This window comes from Oratosquilla oratoria, chromosome 40 (assembly GCF_046742065.1).
Source record: "Oratosquilla oratoria isolate Oo_2021 chromosome 40, ASM4674206v1, whole genome shotgun sequence".
Classification (NCBI taxonomy): Eukaryota; Metazoa; Arthropoda; class Malacostraca; order Stomatopoda; family Squillidae; genus Oratosquilla; species Oratosquilla oratoria.
The window spans coordinates 31473031-31490486 of NC_134816.1; the positions used below are offsets into that span (position 1 = coordinate 31473031).

The 17456-nt window shown below is 46.4% G+C and overlaps 1 protein-coding gene across 2 annotated transcripts in view; it reads right to left on the reverse strand.

Annotated features, from left to right (window-relative positions):
• Positions 1–17456, reverse strand: part of egr (TNF superfamily member 12 eiger) — a 132161-nt gene that overhangs the window by 23361 nt on the left and 91344 nt on the right. The window lies entirely within an intron of this gene.

A 17456-nucleotide genomic window follows, 5' to 3' on the forward strand; every position in this document is an offset into this window, starting at 1 on the left:
TCATTATTTATAATTTACCTGTTTACTTATTATTTAACTATACCTATGCATTTGTTTCTTCTATATACTATTACTTATTATAATTTTTGTTTTATCTATTTTTCTTTATTTACCATTCTTACAATTTCTTTTCGCATCCGACCTAGTTATGGACCAAAAGGTCTCCAGTCTGCATGCTCAGCCTTTGTAATCCTTTGTAATCCCAGAGGACAATATCACAGCGAGGAGATGGAATTATAGAAAAGGTAAAGAATCTAATGAGCGTAACAGAACGGAAGGACAGTCAAAGTTGAAAGTGATCATCATTCGTTTTCGAGAGGAAACCATTTGTCCACAACAGCATTTTGCCTGCAATGCTTCCTCGGCTGATTGAAATTGTCCGGTATGGCCAGGAACGAGATCCACGGAGGGCAGCGCCGAATCGAAGTGTCCCAAGCACGAGGAGGAGGAGAAGGAGAAGGAGTAGGTCTTCCTCCTCCTCCTCCTCCTCCTCCTCCCTCCTCCTCCTCCTCCTCCTCCTCCTCCTCCTCCTCCTCCTCCTCCAAGGAGGAGAACAAGAAATCGGCGTGCGTAGGAGGGAAAATTGGGGAAATCACCACCGGCAGAGCAGAGCAGATCTGTGTCGCTTTCCGAGACCCATTGATTTATCGAGAGGATGGCTCGAGAGCGCCCCCGGCGACCGCCATCGCTTCTTCTTCCAGTTAGGTTCCTCTCTTACTTCGCCGGAACCTCACCAACATGACAGCTCGCTTCGTTGTCTCGTTTGAGGAAGGCGAGCGATTTTATGCAGCAAATGGATCGAGTCCTCTTTGACGAGAATCTGGGACATTGGACTCCACTATAGCACCCTTCCAACTCCCCACACTCTCCAGTCCCCCAGCTTACCCCAGCCCCTAGCCTCCCCAGCACCATCAGTCTCACCCCAGCACCCCACACACCCCAGTTCCTCATCCCCCTAATTCGCCCATCACCTCAGTCACCCCAGTCACCCAACCTCCAGCTTCCCCCAGCCCCTTGCCTCCCCCAGCACCCCACAGCATACTCTGGCAAGCACCCCAGCTCGCCAGAATAGGCCAGAAACATTGAGATCGTGTGGGAGTTTTCATATTTCGAGGAGGAGGGAAACCCCTTATGCGGGATACAACCTTCCAACACAAACAAAACTTGTGGATTGCGTCACTGAACTCGTGAATAAAATCGCCTGGCGCCAGGCAGAACAAGTATGCCAGGTGGCATGACAGGTGGTAATGGACATGGAACTGCCTAGGGGAGGCCTTATGGTGTCTTACAGTCTTCTTCATTCTTATGTTCTTATGCAAGAGTGTGGAGCCCGCGGACGGGCTGTTGTATTGTGTTGAGTGAAGTCGGGGGGACGCATTGGGCTCTTAGTAACAAGGTTATTCAAGCAACACGCGACACGACCCGACATGACCCGACCCGGCACGCCTGGCTTGGGTGAGAGTGACTCACCACCTCCTTACACCACTCCCCCACCTCCTACCCTCACCTACCTCCCCCCCTACGTCTACCACAACACCTTACGTTTATCTACTCCCATCTCCTACCCTCACCTATCCCATCTTACCATCACCACTTACCCTTCACCTACCCTACCCCCTAACCCACACCTACCCCCAACCATTACCCTCACCTACCCCAACCCTTACCCTCACCTACTCTCACCCCTTACCCACACTAACCTCCATCCCTTACCCACACTAACCCCTACCCCTCTACCCTCAATTATCCCTATCCCTCTACCCTTACTTACCCCAACCCCTTACCCTCACCTACCCTCACCTACCTCCACCCCTTACCCTCACCTACCTCTACCCCCTACATTCACTCCCAACCCTTCCCTACCCAAACCCCGTACCCTCACCTAACCTACTCCCTACCCTCACCTACCCCTGCCCTTTACCTTCACCTACCCCCACCCCTACCCTTACCTACCCCTTCCCTTACTTCATATATCTTACCCCTTCCCTCAATGCACCTCTACCACGCTTTATATTCTCAGACTGATTCCAACTCTTACATTAGCTTGCATTGCCTTTTTGATCTCACCTCTTCAGCTTGATTCCTCTTCCTCATTCCTCTTACCCTCTAACTTAGCGTTTCTCAACCTTGTTACCCTTACGTAACCTTTAAAACAAATTGCATGTCTCAAGGAACCACTGCGCAAAAAAAAATACATATACCATATCTTTCTCATTTTATTTTCATCGTAATAATAGGTTAGGTAGGATGATGTCTATATTACATTATTACAATAACCAAGAATATGTCGTGCGTGTTTAATTATGTTACGTATATGAAATTAAATAAAAAATCAAAAAGTGCATTAGCTTATCTCACTTGTTCTCGCGGAACCCTTAGGGACCTTTTGCGGAACCTTAGGGTTCTGAGGAACGCTGGTCGAGAAACGCTGCTCTAACTCATAGCCTCTACTCCCTCCCCCCTCCCCCATGATGCTTTGCACGTAAATGACATTCTTTATCATGGGTCTCTCCTTTTTCCTCTCTCTCCTTTTTCCTCTCTCTCCTTTTTCCTCTCTCTCCTTTTTCCGCTCTCTCCTTTTTCCTCTCTCTCCTTTTTCCTCTCTCTCCTTTTTCCTCTCTCTCCTTTTTCCTCTCTCTCCTTTTTCCTCTCTCTCCTTTTTCCTCTCTCTCCTTTTTCCTCTCTCTCCTTTTTCCTCTCTCTCCTTTTTCCTCTCTCTCCTTTTTCCTCTCTCCTTTTTCCTCTCTTCTTTTTCCTCTCTCCTTTTTCCTCTCGCCTTTTTCCTCTCTCCTTTTTCCTCTCTCCATTTTCCTCTCTCCTCTTTCCTCTCTCCTCTTTCCTCTCTCCTTTTTCCTCTCTCCTCTTTCCTCTCTCCTTTTTCCTCTCTCCTCTTTCCTCTCTCCTTTTTCCTCTCTCCTTCTTCCTCTCTCCTTTTTCCTCTCTACTTTTTCCTCTCTCCTCTTTCCTCTCTCCTTTTTCCTCTCCCCTTTTTACTCTCTCCTTTTTACTCTCCCCTTTTCCCTCTCTCCTTTTTCCTCTCTCTTTTTTCCTCTCCTTTTTCCTCTCTCCTTTTTCCTCTCTCCTTTTTACTCTCCCCTTTTTCCTCTCTCCTTTTTCGTCTCTCCTTTTTCCTCGCTCCTTTTTCCTCTCTCCTTTTTCCTCTCTCCTTTTTCCTCTCTCCTTTTTCCTCTCTCCTTTTTCCTCTCTCCTTTTTCCTTTCTTCTTTTCCTCTCCTTTTTCCTCTCCTTTTTCCTCTCTTTTTCCTCTCTTTTTTCCTCTCTCCTTTTTCCTCTCTCCATTTTCCTCTCTCCTTTTTCCTCTCTCCTTTTTCCTTTCTTCTTTTCCTCTCCTTTTTCCTCTCCTTTTTCCTCTCTTTTTCCTCTCTTTTTTCCTCTCTCCTTTTTCCTCTCTCCTTTTTCCTCTCTCCTTTTCCTCTCTCCTCTTCCATCTCTCCTTTTTCCTCTCTCTTTTCCAAGCTCTCTTCTCCCCCTCCACCTTCGCTGGCTCTCTCTCCCGAAGAGTTCTTCTCCTCGTGTCTTATCACGTGACTCCCGGAGAATAAGAGTGCCCGGAAACCAAGCAGTGAGGGAAACCGTGATGCTAAATAAAACACAAGAATGAAGGAGACTGTAAGAGACCATAAGGCCTATACTAGGCAGTTCCACCACCGCTTAGCGAGAACGATCTTCACTTGAACGCTGGTGACGCGGCTGTCACGGTACGGAGAAAAAAAAAAAAAAAAAAAAAAAATCGTTCATTGCGCCTCACTCGTCCCAACATCCGCTCCCCGGCCCCACGCGCTGTCACTCACCCTCGATTTGGGCCCGGCGCAGCGACGCCGTCTCCCTCGCCGTGCCCTAATGTGTTTACACAAAGTTGCCACGAGATTCCCGGCTCCGAGGCTGTTGACTTGGCTGCCTTGTTTATACTTCCCCCAATCCCGCACCCCTGCCTGGGACACGCCCCTGCACGGCGACTGGCTGTTATTGATTTCGTTCCTTCCGGCAAGGCACAACGAGCGATTTTGTCGAAGAATGGGTGATCGAACTGAAGAGACGTCTTGGCCACCCAAGAACCCTTCACCTCACCTCCCCAAGCCGAAAAAAAAAAAAAAAAAAAAAATTAAATATGCTGGTGAGGAGGGATTTGCGACCGAGGTGTTTCTGGTGCCTGCGGCCGGAGCCTTTCGCTTTCCCCTCCCCCTCGCCTCCCCCTCGCCTCCCCCTCGCCTCCCCCTCGACTGATAGCAGTTGCAACTTAGACCCCTCCACCATATATATATGTATGTATGTATATATGTCCGCACACACGCACGCACACACGCACGCACACACGCACACACACGCGCACACACACGCGCACACACACACGCACACACACACGCACACACACACACACACACACACACACACACACACAGATATATATATATATATATATATGTGTGTGTGTGTGTGTGTGTGTGTGTGTGTGTGTGTGTGTGTGTGTGTGTGTGTGTGTGTGTGTGTGTGTGTTGTGTGTGTGTGTGTGTTTGTGTGTGTGTGTGTGTGTGTGTGTGTGTGTGTGTGTGTGTGTGTGTGTGTGTGTGTGTGTGTGTGTGTGTGTGTGTGTGTGTGTGTGTGTGTGTGTGTGTGTGTGTGTGTGTGATGTTTCTTTTTTAACTGACTTTAACCTATTTTTCTTATGATGACGTTTCGCTTACCCATTTGTGCATTATCAATACAAAATAGGTCATTCTTATTACGACGTTCAGTTATTTGTTTTGATGCATTAATTTCATTGTTAGAATTATTGTGACGTCATCAACAGGTCTGTCATGAGGCCTCCCTTAGTAATTATGATAATGCTAATGCTAGTAATAGTAATATTAATAACAGTGATGATTATATAGTAATAATGATAATAATAATATTAGTAGTAATAACGATAATACTAATAGTGATACTGATGGTAAAGATGACAATGGTGATAATAATGGTAATGATAATAATTCATAATAATAATAGTGATAATAACATTATTAATGATGATAATAATAATGATGATGATGCGCAAAAGATGACCAAGGGATAGAGAGAAAAAAAAATAAAAGAAAAAATGTAAATTAGAAGAAGAGACACAAGGCCAGAGCAGCAGCAGCAGCAGCAGCAAGGTCAGGTCGAATTGACATTTGTGGTTCTTGGTTGAGGGCGACATACGAGATGCCCCGAGCCCAAAGAGCAGAGGAAATGAAGTCAACGAGGCGCGTCTTGATCCCCCTCCTTCCTTCTCATCTTCTGAACAACAGTCTCCTTGTCCATTTCCTCTTCCTCGTATTTTGGTGTCCTGTCACCTCCCTCCCTCCCCCCCCCAAAAAAAAGAGAGAAAAAAATGCTGAATGTTATACTTCCGCGTTGATGTCACCCGTCTTTTTTTTTTTTTTTTTTTTTGAGATGATGGCGTCATCTTTCTGACGTTACCGCTTTACGTCAGCCAGAGTAAGACTGGTGAATGAAGCAATTAATTAATATTAGGTTAATTGAGACAATTTTCAATCTTTTGGGAGTCAAAGATACCATCTTTATCCTGAATGAAATCGTCTTGCGTCTTGACTTAGCCAGAAGCAAACAAAAAAAGAATAATTAGGTGACACGAGGTCTTCAAATTTGACCTTAAGGCTTATCACACTGGACAATTCTTCCTCCAACCTCCAATTAATCGGCGGTACAGCTCACCTTCAACACTTTTTCCGCCGTAAAACCACTACGGTAATTTATATTGTTTTCTCAACAATTTACATAGAATGTCATTTAATATGCTGGAGGACAATTGTTTTCCTCCAGCATATCAGTTTCCTTCCCTAAAGCTACGGGCTGCAAATTTGCTCCAGTAAAAATAGCCCAGTGTGATAACGCCTTCATTCCGGGGATTTTGTATCCAAGGAGTTCTTGCTCACTTCAATATGACCATTTCCTCTCTCCCCTTCCGTGCTAGACGATTTTATTCACCAGTGAAAGAGAGAAAGAGAGAGAGGGAGGGAGGAGAGGGGGGAGAGAGGGAGGGAGGGAGGGGGAGAGAGGGGAGGGAGAGAGAGAGAGAGAGAGTGGGAAAGAGAGAGAAAGAGAGAGAGAGAGAAATGGATTAAGATTATATCATAGAACTTCGTCTCTCCATTGACCCCAAAGATGCATTTTGTTCTGTATATGAACAGAAGAAAGGGAAAGACAGGAGGAAAAAACAAAAGGATGAAATAAAAAAAATTGGGACAGAAGAAAGAAAAGATAAGGAGAAAGATAAGCACAGGAGAGGAACAATGAAAAAGAAGAGGAGACAAAAGAGAAGGGGTTGAAAATCAAGGGGAAAAAACACGCTCATGAGCTACAACAATAAACACAACTGTGCCAAGAAGAAGAAGAAGTAGAAGAAGAAGAAATTGATGAGTAAGAAGGTAAAGAAAAAGAAAATGTTCTTGGAAGCGCCATGGGAACAGAAACAAGAACAAGAGAACAAAAACAGCAACAACAGAAACAACATGACAGCAGCTACGAGAGCAACGACTAAAACAACTGGAGAACAAGAGGGAAAATGAAAGTAAAGATAGGAAGAAGTACGATGGTAATTGTTGTTTGGTGGTGGTGGTGGTGGTGGTGGTGGTGGTGGTGGTGGTGGTGGTGGTGGTGGTGGTGGTGGTGGTGGTGGTGGTGGTGGTGGTGGTGGTGGTGGTGGTGGTGGTGGTGGTGGTGGTGGTGGTGGCGGCGGCGGCGGCGGTCGTGGTGGTGGCGGTCGTGGTGGTGGTGGTGGGTGGTGGTGGTGGTGGTGGTGGTGGTGGTGGTGGTGATGACGATAGTAATATTGGTGGTGATGATGGTGGTGGTGGTGGTGGTGGTGGTGGTGGTGGTGGTGGTGATGGTGGTGGTGGTGGTGGTGGTGGTGACGATAGTAATATTGGTGGTGATGGTGGTGATAGTGGTGGTGGTGATGACGATAATACTAGTGTTGGTGGTGATGACAACAAACATGGCAGTAACGACAATGATGATGATGATAAATACGTCTCTTCCCCAACCCAACGAAGAAGAGCACTTGACGGGAGCCAGAATAAAGCATGACAATGGCGCCACCGCCCAGATGTCTCCCAACAACGACAGATTAATCAGCTCGATAGCGGCCGTGAAATTCGATGGAATAAAATCGCTTGTCGCAGCCAAGGCCTTCGATCCCCGTCGATAGACGTACGGGCCGCGTGAGTCACACTCAATCCGAAGAAATAGAAATGAAATAAGATAGAAAAAGACGATCCTCGTGCAGACACGCTGGCGACGAACGGGGTCTGATCACATAAGATATACCTCCGTCTCCCCCCTCTCCCCCCTCTCCCCCTCCCCCCTCTCCCCACCTGCCACCTTCCCTCCCTTCTGGGAGGGGTGGGAAGGAGGCCGACCGCTGAAGGCGCAGTTGTCCGGAGGAGGACGCGCCTCCATAGGGCGAGACTAAAGTTCTTTGGTTAAATTCCCGAAAAAAAAAAATCTTAAAAGATTTAAGACTTGGCTTGAAGTGCGCGGGTGACACCTTCCGAACGACCTTTCAACGTCTCAAGTACGACGGCGAAGACCAGATGCCTCACAACTTATCTTTGATGTGTTTTCTTAGTGCTCTCTCAGGTATTTCCGTGGGTCGCGCGAGGCTACTAAGGGACCCCTGACGCGGCTCGTGAAGAAATTGGTGGATCGCTCTAAGACGTACCTCAAACCCGAGGAAAACTTTACGAAATACGACCCCGGCGCCTGCGTGTTAGCCCTTCAAACCACCGACGCCACCACTCAATACCTGAAGAACAAGATCTCTCCTCCTAGGCTCTTCGCCGCCGCCGCAGCAGCAGCCGCAGCCGCTCCTCGCCCGCCGCAGGACCACAAGTGCACGGGCGAATATGTTTACTTCTGATGCATGTGGGTGCGCGCGCACACACACACACACACACACACACACACACACACACACACACACACACACACACACAACTGGAGAACTAGAAGGAAAATATGTGCGCATAGATTTTTTTCTCTCCACCAGTGGTAGCGTTCGCAACTGCTAACCCAGCGGTCCAAGTTCGAATCCAGCACAGGGCTGAAATAATTTTAGTATCGCTACGCTGCGAGCCGTTACTCCAACACTCATGGGCGGGGAGTTGTGTGTGTGTGTGTGTGTGTGTGTGTGTGTGTGTGTGTGTGTGTGTGTGTGTGTGTGTGTGTGTGTGTGTGTGTGTGCGTGTAAGATCACAGCATTACCCATAGATTGGTCATGCATGAGCTCTGAGGTCTCATTCGGGAGGGTAGTAGCTGTCGATCACGAGTACAACACGTGATCCAAGACCATGACCATGGTGAATTATACACACACACACACACACACACACACACACACACATAATGTTAAAACAAGAATGAGAAACATTCAAAATTGGAATTGGTGTAAGTCAAAGGCATCGTCACACATATGTATTTTGCCCAAAGGGCAGGCTATTCTCTTCAGCCCAGAGGAAGCCCTCGGTGTCCAACCAGTTCGAAGGCTCCTGTGAAGCCAACCTTGAACGACCTTTCAAATCACTTGATGGTTAACTCCTAAGCGAAGTTATCTACCATTTAGAGAAACCACTTTATGTGTCCGCGGTTTGTTGCCCGTGGTGGAGGCGTCAACAACAGATGTGAAGATGCTGACGAAGGTGATAAAACGTTCTTAGTATCCATAAACTTAAAAGCACTGAAGCTTCTTGTTCGCACGCATACGCCCACGCCCTCTGATTACGTGCATAGACGCCCACATCGTGTGGACGCACTCTAAAACAGATACTTAGTTCCAGCACAAAAAGAAGGATAAAAGATGCTAATAGTGTTTATTGACCTTGGAGTTACACTCACCGCAAACTGTTTAACAAATGCCTCCAACTCTCTGGATGGATTTTAAGAACTTTTTACTCCTTGCTTTACTTGGAATCGCTGCCGGCCATGAGCTACATTTAACTTCGCCTTTGATAGATGCTGAGAAAAGGCTTAAAGTGTGTGTTGACAGGCCACACACTCCTTCCGCAGACGGGTGGAACACTTTTCCTCCTGTCCTGGTCTCCGCCACCCCCCCCCCACCAAAAAAAAAACCAAAAAAAAAACCGCAGTCTCAGGAGACACATAAATGCGAACGAAGACGTCACCCGACGTCTTGGAACCGCCAGGGCTGGTGGCAGTCATCGGTAGCCGTCGGAATCGAACCCGTCCGACATCAAGACAGACACGTTGCATCAACACCCGTTGTCCAGAGCCGCGAACTAATGTTCATGCGCAAAAAAAAACAGAGAAAAAAAAAAAACGCGTAGATGAAACCGCAGAAGCTTCACGAAAAAAGTCCCCGACTTGTTTCCGCGATGGTGTATGTTGCACGCCCACACCCACACACTCTCGGTGCAACCCACTACGCCCATCCCACCCCGCCTCACCCCCCCCCCACCCCCAACCTGAGGGTAGGGGTGGGGGGGCGGAAGAGTAGTGAAGCTTCTCGCAGAGCCCGTTTCGATGAATCGCTTCCGTATCGAGTTGCATTTTCCTTGATCTCGGTTGCAGCCGCCAGAATATTTCATTCATATATTTATAAATCAGTTTTTGTGTGCATACGCGCCTGCGCTCGCACCTGTGCTTGGGTTTGTATATATATATATATATATATATATATATATATGTGTGTGTGTGTGTGTGTGTGTGTGTGTGTGTGTGTGTGTGTGTGTGTGTGTGTGTGTGTGTGTGTGTGTGTGTGTGTGTGCGTTTGTGTGTGTGTGTGCGTGCGTGCGTATGTGTGCGTGCGATTACGTGTATTTAGAGAGAAGGAGAGAGAGAGAGAGAGAAAGAGAGAGAGAGAGAGAGAATGGTAGAGGTGGAACCCGATCTGTGGGTCGGGAAACCAACCCAATAACTTCAGAAAGAATGTCTTGCGGGTCCATCCAGGGACAGTTCCGCGTTCTGCGAAGGAAAACCTGAGGAGAGCGCCGTGGATCCCCCGCCTTGTTCTTCGGAGACTGGAGGGCCGCCTGGGCGTTGTACGAACAACGAGACACCACGAGGACAAGGGAGAGAGTGTACGAAGCCTCCAGAAACAGAGAAGCATCCAAGTCACTTTTACTGGTTTCGAGTTAATCAGTTTAAGTGAAACGGCCTTGATGTGTACGTACTGTGTCTTGCTACATTGTTCCTGACCCAGGGCAGTGGACGGGATACAGAGATGACCCGTCATCCATGAGGAGTTAAGATGGGGGGGGGGAAGGGTGGTGGATTGGAGTGGAATGGGTGGGAGTAGGTACGTGCATTTGACGTGGCTACCTCCCTTATAAGGGGGAAAAACCTCTTGGCGTGAAATTCTCCCATTACTCCTCGTCTGCTTCTTCCACCTTCAGTCTTATTTGTCATAATATAGTCAATACATAATTAGATATTTAAGCACGGATGTATATAAAGAAAGCTTACTCCGGATAATGGTAGGGAAGACAGTAACCATAATGCTTTACTCTGACAAGGAAGAACGCGACCAATTGGGCCATGAATACACCGATGGGAGGGTCAGCAAGGCCACTAGGGTTATGTAACACCCCTACCACCCCACCCCACCCCCCACACCCCGGTCAGAGGGTCCAACCTAACTAACTTCACCCCGAAGACGCATTTTCCTCCTGTCTTGTTTATTTTGGTTACAAACATCAGGGCAATTTAGTTCAACCTAGAAAAATGGATTTGATGGAAGTTGAAATGACACCGAAAGAACTGATTCAGGGTTTTACTGAAATAAATCATAGTGATGATGAGCATTATTCCAGTCAGATTCACAGGACATATGACAGACGAAGGCTTAAGTGAAAGAAGAAGAATTTAAGAAAATAAGAAAAAAATCTTAAACTTTTTTTTTGCAAGATTTACTGTCACTCCGCTCTGCTACTAAGCCTTCTTTAACTTGGCGGCACACTAGGCACTTCTCGCTAGCATGCTACTTGCTTTTGTTAATTCGTTTGAGTAGAAACGACTTCGGTTACGATTTTTTGTTTTTCAAATTTTCCAAATGTCAAATTACTCTTGCGTCATAGAGTGAGAAGCTAGATGACGAACTAGAGAAGTTAAACCTAGAATGCGAATGTTAGACACATTGTTGAGACGTCTTCACGGAAGTTTAGAATACTGTAACTGAAGTCGATTCTATTCAAATGAAGTAGCAAATAGCAAAAGCAAATAGCATGTGTGCCACCACATTTTCGATGCGATAGTGTGCCCAGGTGTAGAAGCGCTGGTTATTCCCGATAAAAAAATGTAAGATAAAAATAAAGCAATATAGACAAATTAATAAATAAATAGATTGACAAAATCAAATGAACAAAGTTGCTCAAAAACAAACCCAGCCAGTGACGTCACCCTGGCGGGTGGAGTTACGTGGACTGCGAAGCAGCTCTCAACGAAGAGTGATATCTTGGACTGCCTCGGCTTGCGTGATAAAAGAGTCGAGTAAATAGAATTATTACGGTTGTAAATCTATGTAGGATAGATGGAAGTATAACGAGTTTTTTTTTTTTTTTTTTTTTTTTTTTTTTTTTTTTAAAGATCGAGACACATTTCCACCAGGGGTCCGTCTATCAGCTGAATGAAATCGTCTGCCATTGGCTAGATCCCAGTCTACGAAGAGTACCCCCATGTTGAACTGGGCAGCTACCTTTGCCCCCTGTGTTTCGACAGCCGGGATCGAGACTCACCAAGGGATGAACGCTAGGATTACTTTAGGTCCTCCCGAGAACGAGGAAGATGAGAACCTGATAGCTGACGAGGGAAAAGAGGTTAGATATTGAACTCCGAAGTGGTTTCAGGGAAAGTTAAACCCGTGAGGAGTCAACAGATACAGAGCTGGTTAATCCGCTTCATCTCATCACCCTAGGATATCCCAGAGCCAAAATTTTTTTTTTTTTTTTTTTTTTTTTTTTTTTTTTTTTTCATCTGAGGGGAGACCTGTAGACATGAAACGTGTAGGATGAGTAGGAGAAAGATAGAGAAAGGAGAGATAGAGAGAGAGAGAGAGTGAAGGAGGGAAAGAGAGAGAGAGAGAGGGAGAGAGAGTGAAGGAGGAAAAAAGAGAGAAGGAGAGAGTGAGGAAGAGAGAGAAAGAATGAGGGAGAGAGAGAGTGAAGGAGGGAAAGAGAGAGAAGGAGAGAGGGGGAGAGATGGAGAAAGAGGGAGAGAGAGAGAGAGAGGGGAGAGAGTGTGGGTGATAGAGAGAGAAAGAGAGAGAGAGAAAAAGAGAAGGAGAGAGTGAGGAAAAGAGAGAGAGTGAGTGAGGAAGAGAGAGAGAAAGAGATATAGAGAAGAGAGTGATTGAGAGAGAGAGAGAGAGTGAGGAAGAGATAGAGAGAGAGAGAGAGAAAGAGAAAAAAGAGAGAGAGAGAGAGAGAGTGAGGAAGAGATAGAGAGAGAGAGAAAGAGAAAAAAAGAGAGAGAGAGAGAGTGAGGAAGAGATAGAGAGATAGAGAGAGAGAGAGAAAGAGAGAGAGAAACGTTAAGTTCGAGCTGAAGGAGGCAAGGACATCGTCCTGCTTGGTAGTGACGACAGCCCATCATCGTGCGCGCTGACAGGCTTCTTTGCGTACTTTCCTTATGAACATCTTCAGCACTTGAAGAGCTCGGAGAGGGAAGAGGAAAGTAGTCTCAGTCGATCTAACACGGACAAAAAGTCGTCACGACTTTCGGGAGGTCAGTCCTAAAAGGTCTTCAGAGGCTTTGTGATGACTTAAAGCCGTATGATTTCATTCAGGTTAGAAGGAGCCACTAGGCTCTACCTACGCCTCGAGCCACTTCTCTAAAGCGCCTCTTTCCCCCAAACGTAAGAATCAGAAACCTGTACATATCTTCGTCAGATGAGGGTCGACCGCAGGAGTGTCACGTGCTACCTCCTCCTCCTCCTCCTCCTCCCCCCCTCCTCCCCCCCTCCTCCTCCTCCTCCTCCTCCTTCACAAAGTTCCACACCTTCCTGCTTGCTTTTCGTCTTCCATAAATATCGACCTCCCCCGTTACCTCGGACCCCGAGGTCGACGTCGATATCCAAATTCCTCTCTGTGACGTCACCCAAACGTTTCCACCTCACTTTAGCAGATCATCTCCTTTTCGACAATTTTAAGGCTTTGCGTCGGCAAAACAAGCAAGGGACCAAATCTCAAGGGCCCACGTAGGGTGCATGTGGTTACACACACACACACACACACACACACACACACATATATATATATATATATATATATATATATATATATATATGTGTGTGTGTGTGTGTCTGTATATATGTATATGTATATATATATATTATATATATGTATATATATATATATACTATATATATACTATGTATATATGTATATATATATATATGTATATATAAATATACATATATATATATGGATCACCTGAAGAATTGTCACCCCGTTTAGGTTAGCTGAGGTTATGTTGGGCTAGGTTAGGTTAAGTTAGGTTAGGTTAGGTTAGATTGATTTAGGAAGAGCCACCCTAGGATATCCTACATGAGGAATTGTTACCCCAGAATAGCCCACCTGAATAATTATCACCCTGTCGATATCTGGGGAGACACATATATATATATATATATATATATATATATATATATATATATATATATATATATATATATATATATGTATATATATATAATATATATAGAAACGTATATGCAATGCTGTCTCGTGTATGTGTGTGTGTGTATGTGTGCGCGTTTGTGCGTCGTGCGTGTGCTTGTGTGTATTTGTACGTGCGTACGTGTATGTCTGTCTGTGCGTGTGTGTGTGTGTGTGTGTGTGTGTGTGTGTGTGTGTGTGTGTGTGTGTATGTATGCATGTGTGTGCGTTTGTACGTCGTGAGTGTGCTTGTGTGTATTTGTACGTGCGTACGTGTATGTCTGTGTGTGTGTAATAATAATAATAATAAATAATAATAATAAAAGGTTTATTTCTATTACAGTGGTACACTGACAATAATACATTGGAAAAGTTGATTAAAGATATAAAAACTTGGAATATATACGTGGAGCAATTTTACAATGAGTTAATTATGTGCACAATAGATGGGATAGCACTGTTTTTGTAGCGGTCTGTCCTTGGCGCTTTGATTGGTATGAGTCTATTTATGTGTCTAGTGGCGTGGCGAGTTGGTGGAGCATCAGGAGGGAGGAGGTGACGGTGTCTAGGGTGGGAAAGCAGGCTTTCCCCAAATTTCCTTAGTGCCTCCCCGTGCCGCTGGGACACCCTTGATAGAGTAAGGGTGGTAAGAGCATGGTCGTAGCTGCTGTACTCCACGCCCAGGATGATCCTGCACGCTCTCTTTTGTACCCTCTCCAGCTTTTGTCTCTGTGTGAGGGTGAGTGAGCTGCACCAGGCTGGTGATGCGTACATGAGGGTGGGGAGTATGAAAGTTTTGTAGACCTCCTGTAGCTCAGATGTAGGTGTTCCTAGTGATTTTAACCTACTCAGCATATACAGTGTGTATGTGTGTATGTGCGTTTGTGTGTATCCATGTTTATGCGTGTGTGCGTCCGTGTGTCTATGTGTTCGTATTTGTGTAGAAAAACGAATACATCTCATACGATCTTCATACGTAATTACGTATGTTTTCAATTCGTCGAGCTCGCCTGATACCTCAATCAGGCAACACGCAGACGCACATATACACAAAGCCGGTCCCCCACATTCCTCCTACAGTCACACTTGACCCTGGCACTGAAACCTCCCGTGTATTCCCTCATGTCTTTGTGAGGGATGGGTATGCCTGTGAGCCAGTGGGAGGGGGAGGGGGCACTCCCTCTCGCCCCTAGGAAGGCTCACTGTCCCCCATACCCCCTTCCCCCACCCACCGATGCGATGGCTGTCCAAACGACAGTGTGAGTGACAGTCTACAGCTAAGTAAACAATGACTACGTGTACGCATCTCTCCCCCAACACCACTGAGAGTATAATCAGATGTAACTGTGACAAGGAAGCCATAGTTCAGGTGATGAAGTGGAAGAAGTAGAGGAAGGAACTATAGAGCCGTGGCGAAGGGGAATAGAGAGGAAGGAAGTATATAAAGCTAGACTCGTTTCACCCGTATCGAATTTTCGCCGTGCGCCGTCCACGACACGACGTCGTGGTCGTGACGTGTGAAATCGGTCATAGACAACCATGGGTTCTTGAGTGCACGGCGTCGTATCCTTGACGGCGAAATGTCGATGCGTGCGAAACGAGCCTGACGAGTGCTTGTGAATTTCCTTTTCAGACTGTTTCATTCATCAGAGGGGTTGACTTGGAGGAAAACGGGACCCCGCGACCCTAACAAAAGGAGTTCCACCCCGTACTTCCTTATACACACGGGTAACACACACACACACACATATACACACACACATAGCATTACCCATAGATCGGACCTACGAGCTCTGAGCTCTCTTCCAGGAGGGAAATAGCTGTCGATCACGAGTCGAACACGTGATCCAAAAAGACCAAGTGGACCAAGTGAATACACACACACATACACACACACACACACACACACACACATAGACACACATACACACACACTCACACACACACACACACACACACAGTGGAGTGAGCAAAGACGATACACGAATTTAAAAACAGCTTAGATAAAACGAAATATGAAGACGGGACACCACGAGCATAGCTCCCCTTCCCGTAAAATACAACTAGGTAAATACAACTAGGTAAATACACGTTTTCAATCGCCTCGAAACATTCCCATCCTCCATGCGCACTTGAAATATATCAGCAACTTTTCAGTCTTCAGAAGAGAGAGAGAGAAAGAGAGAGAGAGAGAGAGAGAGAGAGAGAGAGAGAGAGAGAGAGAGAGAGAGAGAGAGAGAGAGAGCACTTCACTCGCTTCACACTCCAACGCCTCCCCCCCCTCCCCCGTATTTGACCTCTCTCCGTCGATTTGTTTAATCTCCAAACACTTACAACCCAAATCTTACCCTATATTCGTCATTGCCGCTTTAGCTTTTACCCTCTACTGCATATCAGGGCTCACCCCGTTCCTGTTGCAACTCTTCTTCGCCTTCTTTATCAGTCCACACGTCCGAAACCCCCTTCGCATACCTCGCCTTGCTGAGTTCAAAACAAAATGTATATTGTTTTTCTCCGAAAGAACGTGCACATTCCCTCCTTCCTTCACTTCCTCACTCACTCCTACCCCCCCTCTCTCCCTCTCTCCCTCCCTCCGTCCCTCCCTCCCTCCTTCCCTTCCTCTCTCTTTCCCTCCCTCTCTCCCTCCTTCCCTCCCTCTCTCCTTCCCTCTCTCTCTCCTTCCCTCCGTCCCTCCCTACCTCCATTTCTCCGTCTCTCCCTCTTTCCCTCCGTCCCTCCCTCCCTCCATTTCTCCGTCTCTCCCTCTTTCCCTCCGTCCCTCCCTCCCTCCCTCCTTCCCTCCCTCACTCCTACCTTCCCTTTCTCCCTCCCTCTCTCCCTCCCTCCCTCCCTCCGTCCCTCCCTCCTTCCCTCCCTCTCTCCTTCCCTCCCTCCCTCCCTCCCTCCTTCCCTCCCTCTCTCCCTCCCTCCCTCCTTCCTTCCCTTCCTCCCTCCTTCCCTCCCTCTCTCCCTCACTCCATCTCTCCCTCCTTCCCTCCCTCCGTTCTCCTTCCTTCCCTCCCTCCGTTCTCCCTCCTTCCCTCCCTCTCTCCCTCACCTTCTCCTCCACCTCTACCCTCTTACCCCTTTCGTTTATTCATTGTGCACTTGGATCGGTCTCCACCACCATCACGCACCACTCCTCTCATACTTTTGGTGCAACTTTCACTCCCGCGCCTGTGCATGTCATCGTCCCACCACCAACACCACCACCACCATCACCACCACCACCACCACCACCACCACCACCACGTTCTTCTTTTACTCTTCACGCCCACACCTTTTCATGCCACATTCTTCAACTGCATTCGTCAATACATAACCTTCAGACCTTTCTCGTTCCTCTCAGTGTATAATATATATATATATATATATATATATATATATATATATATATATATATATAATGTGTGTGTGTGTGTGTGTGTGTGTGTGTGTGTGTGTGTGTGTGTGTGTGTGTGTGTGTGTGTGTGTGTGTGTGTGTGTGTGTGTGTGTGTGTGTGTGTGTGTGTGTATACATGCATGTGTATGCATATGTATCGATGAATAAAAATGCATGAATGAAACTTTCAAAGTGGGCCTCTGGCATTTGCAGATAAACACAACGAAGGCAACTTGCATCTTTTTCATGGCGTGGCTACTTTTTAGTTATTTTTTATATATTTATTTTATTATTATTATTATTATTATTATTATTATTATTATCATTATTATTATTATCATTTATTTATCTATTTATTTATTTTATTCTTTTTTTTTCTTTTTCATCTCCCCTGGGCCTGGTAAC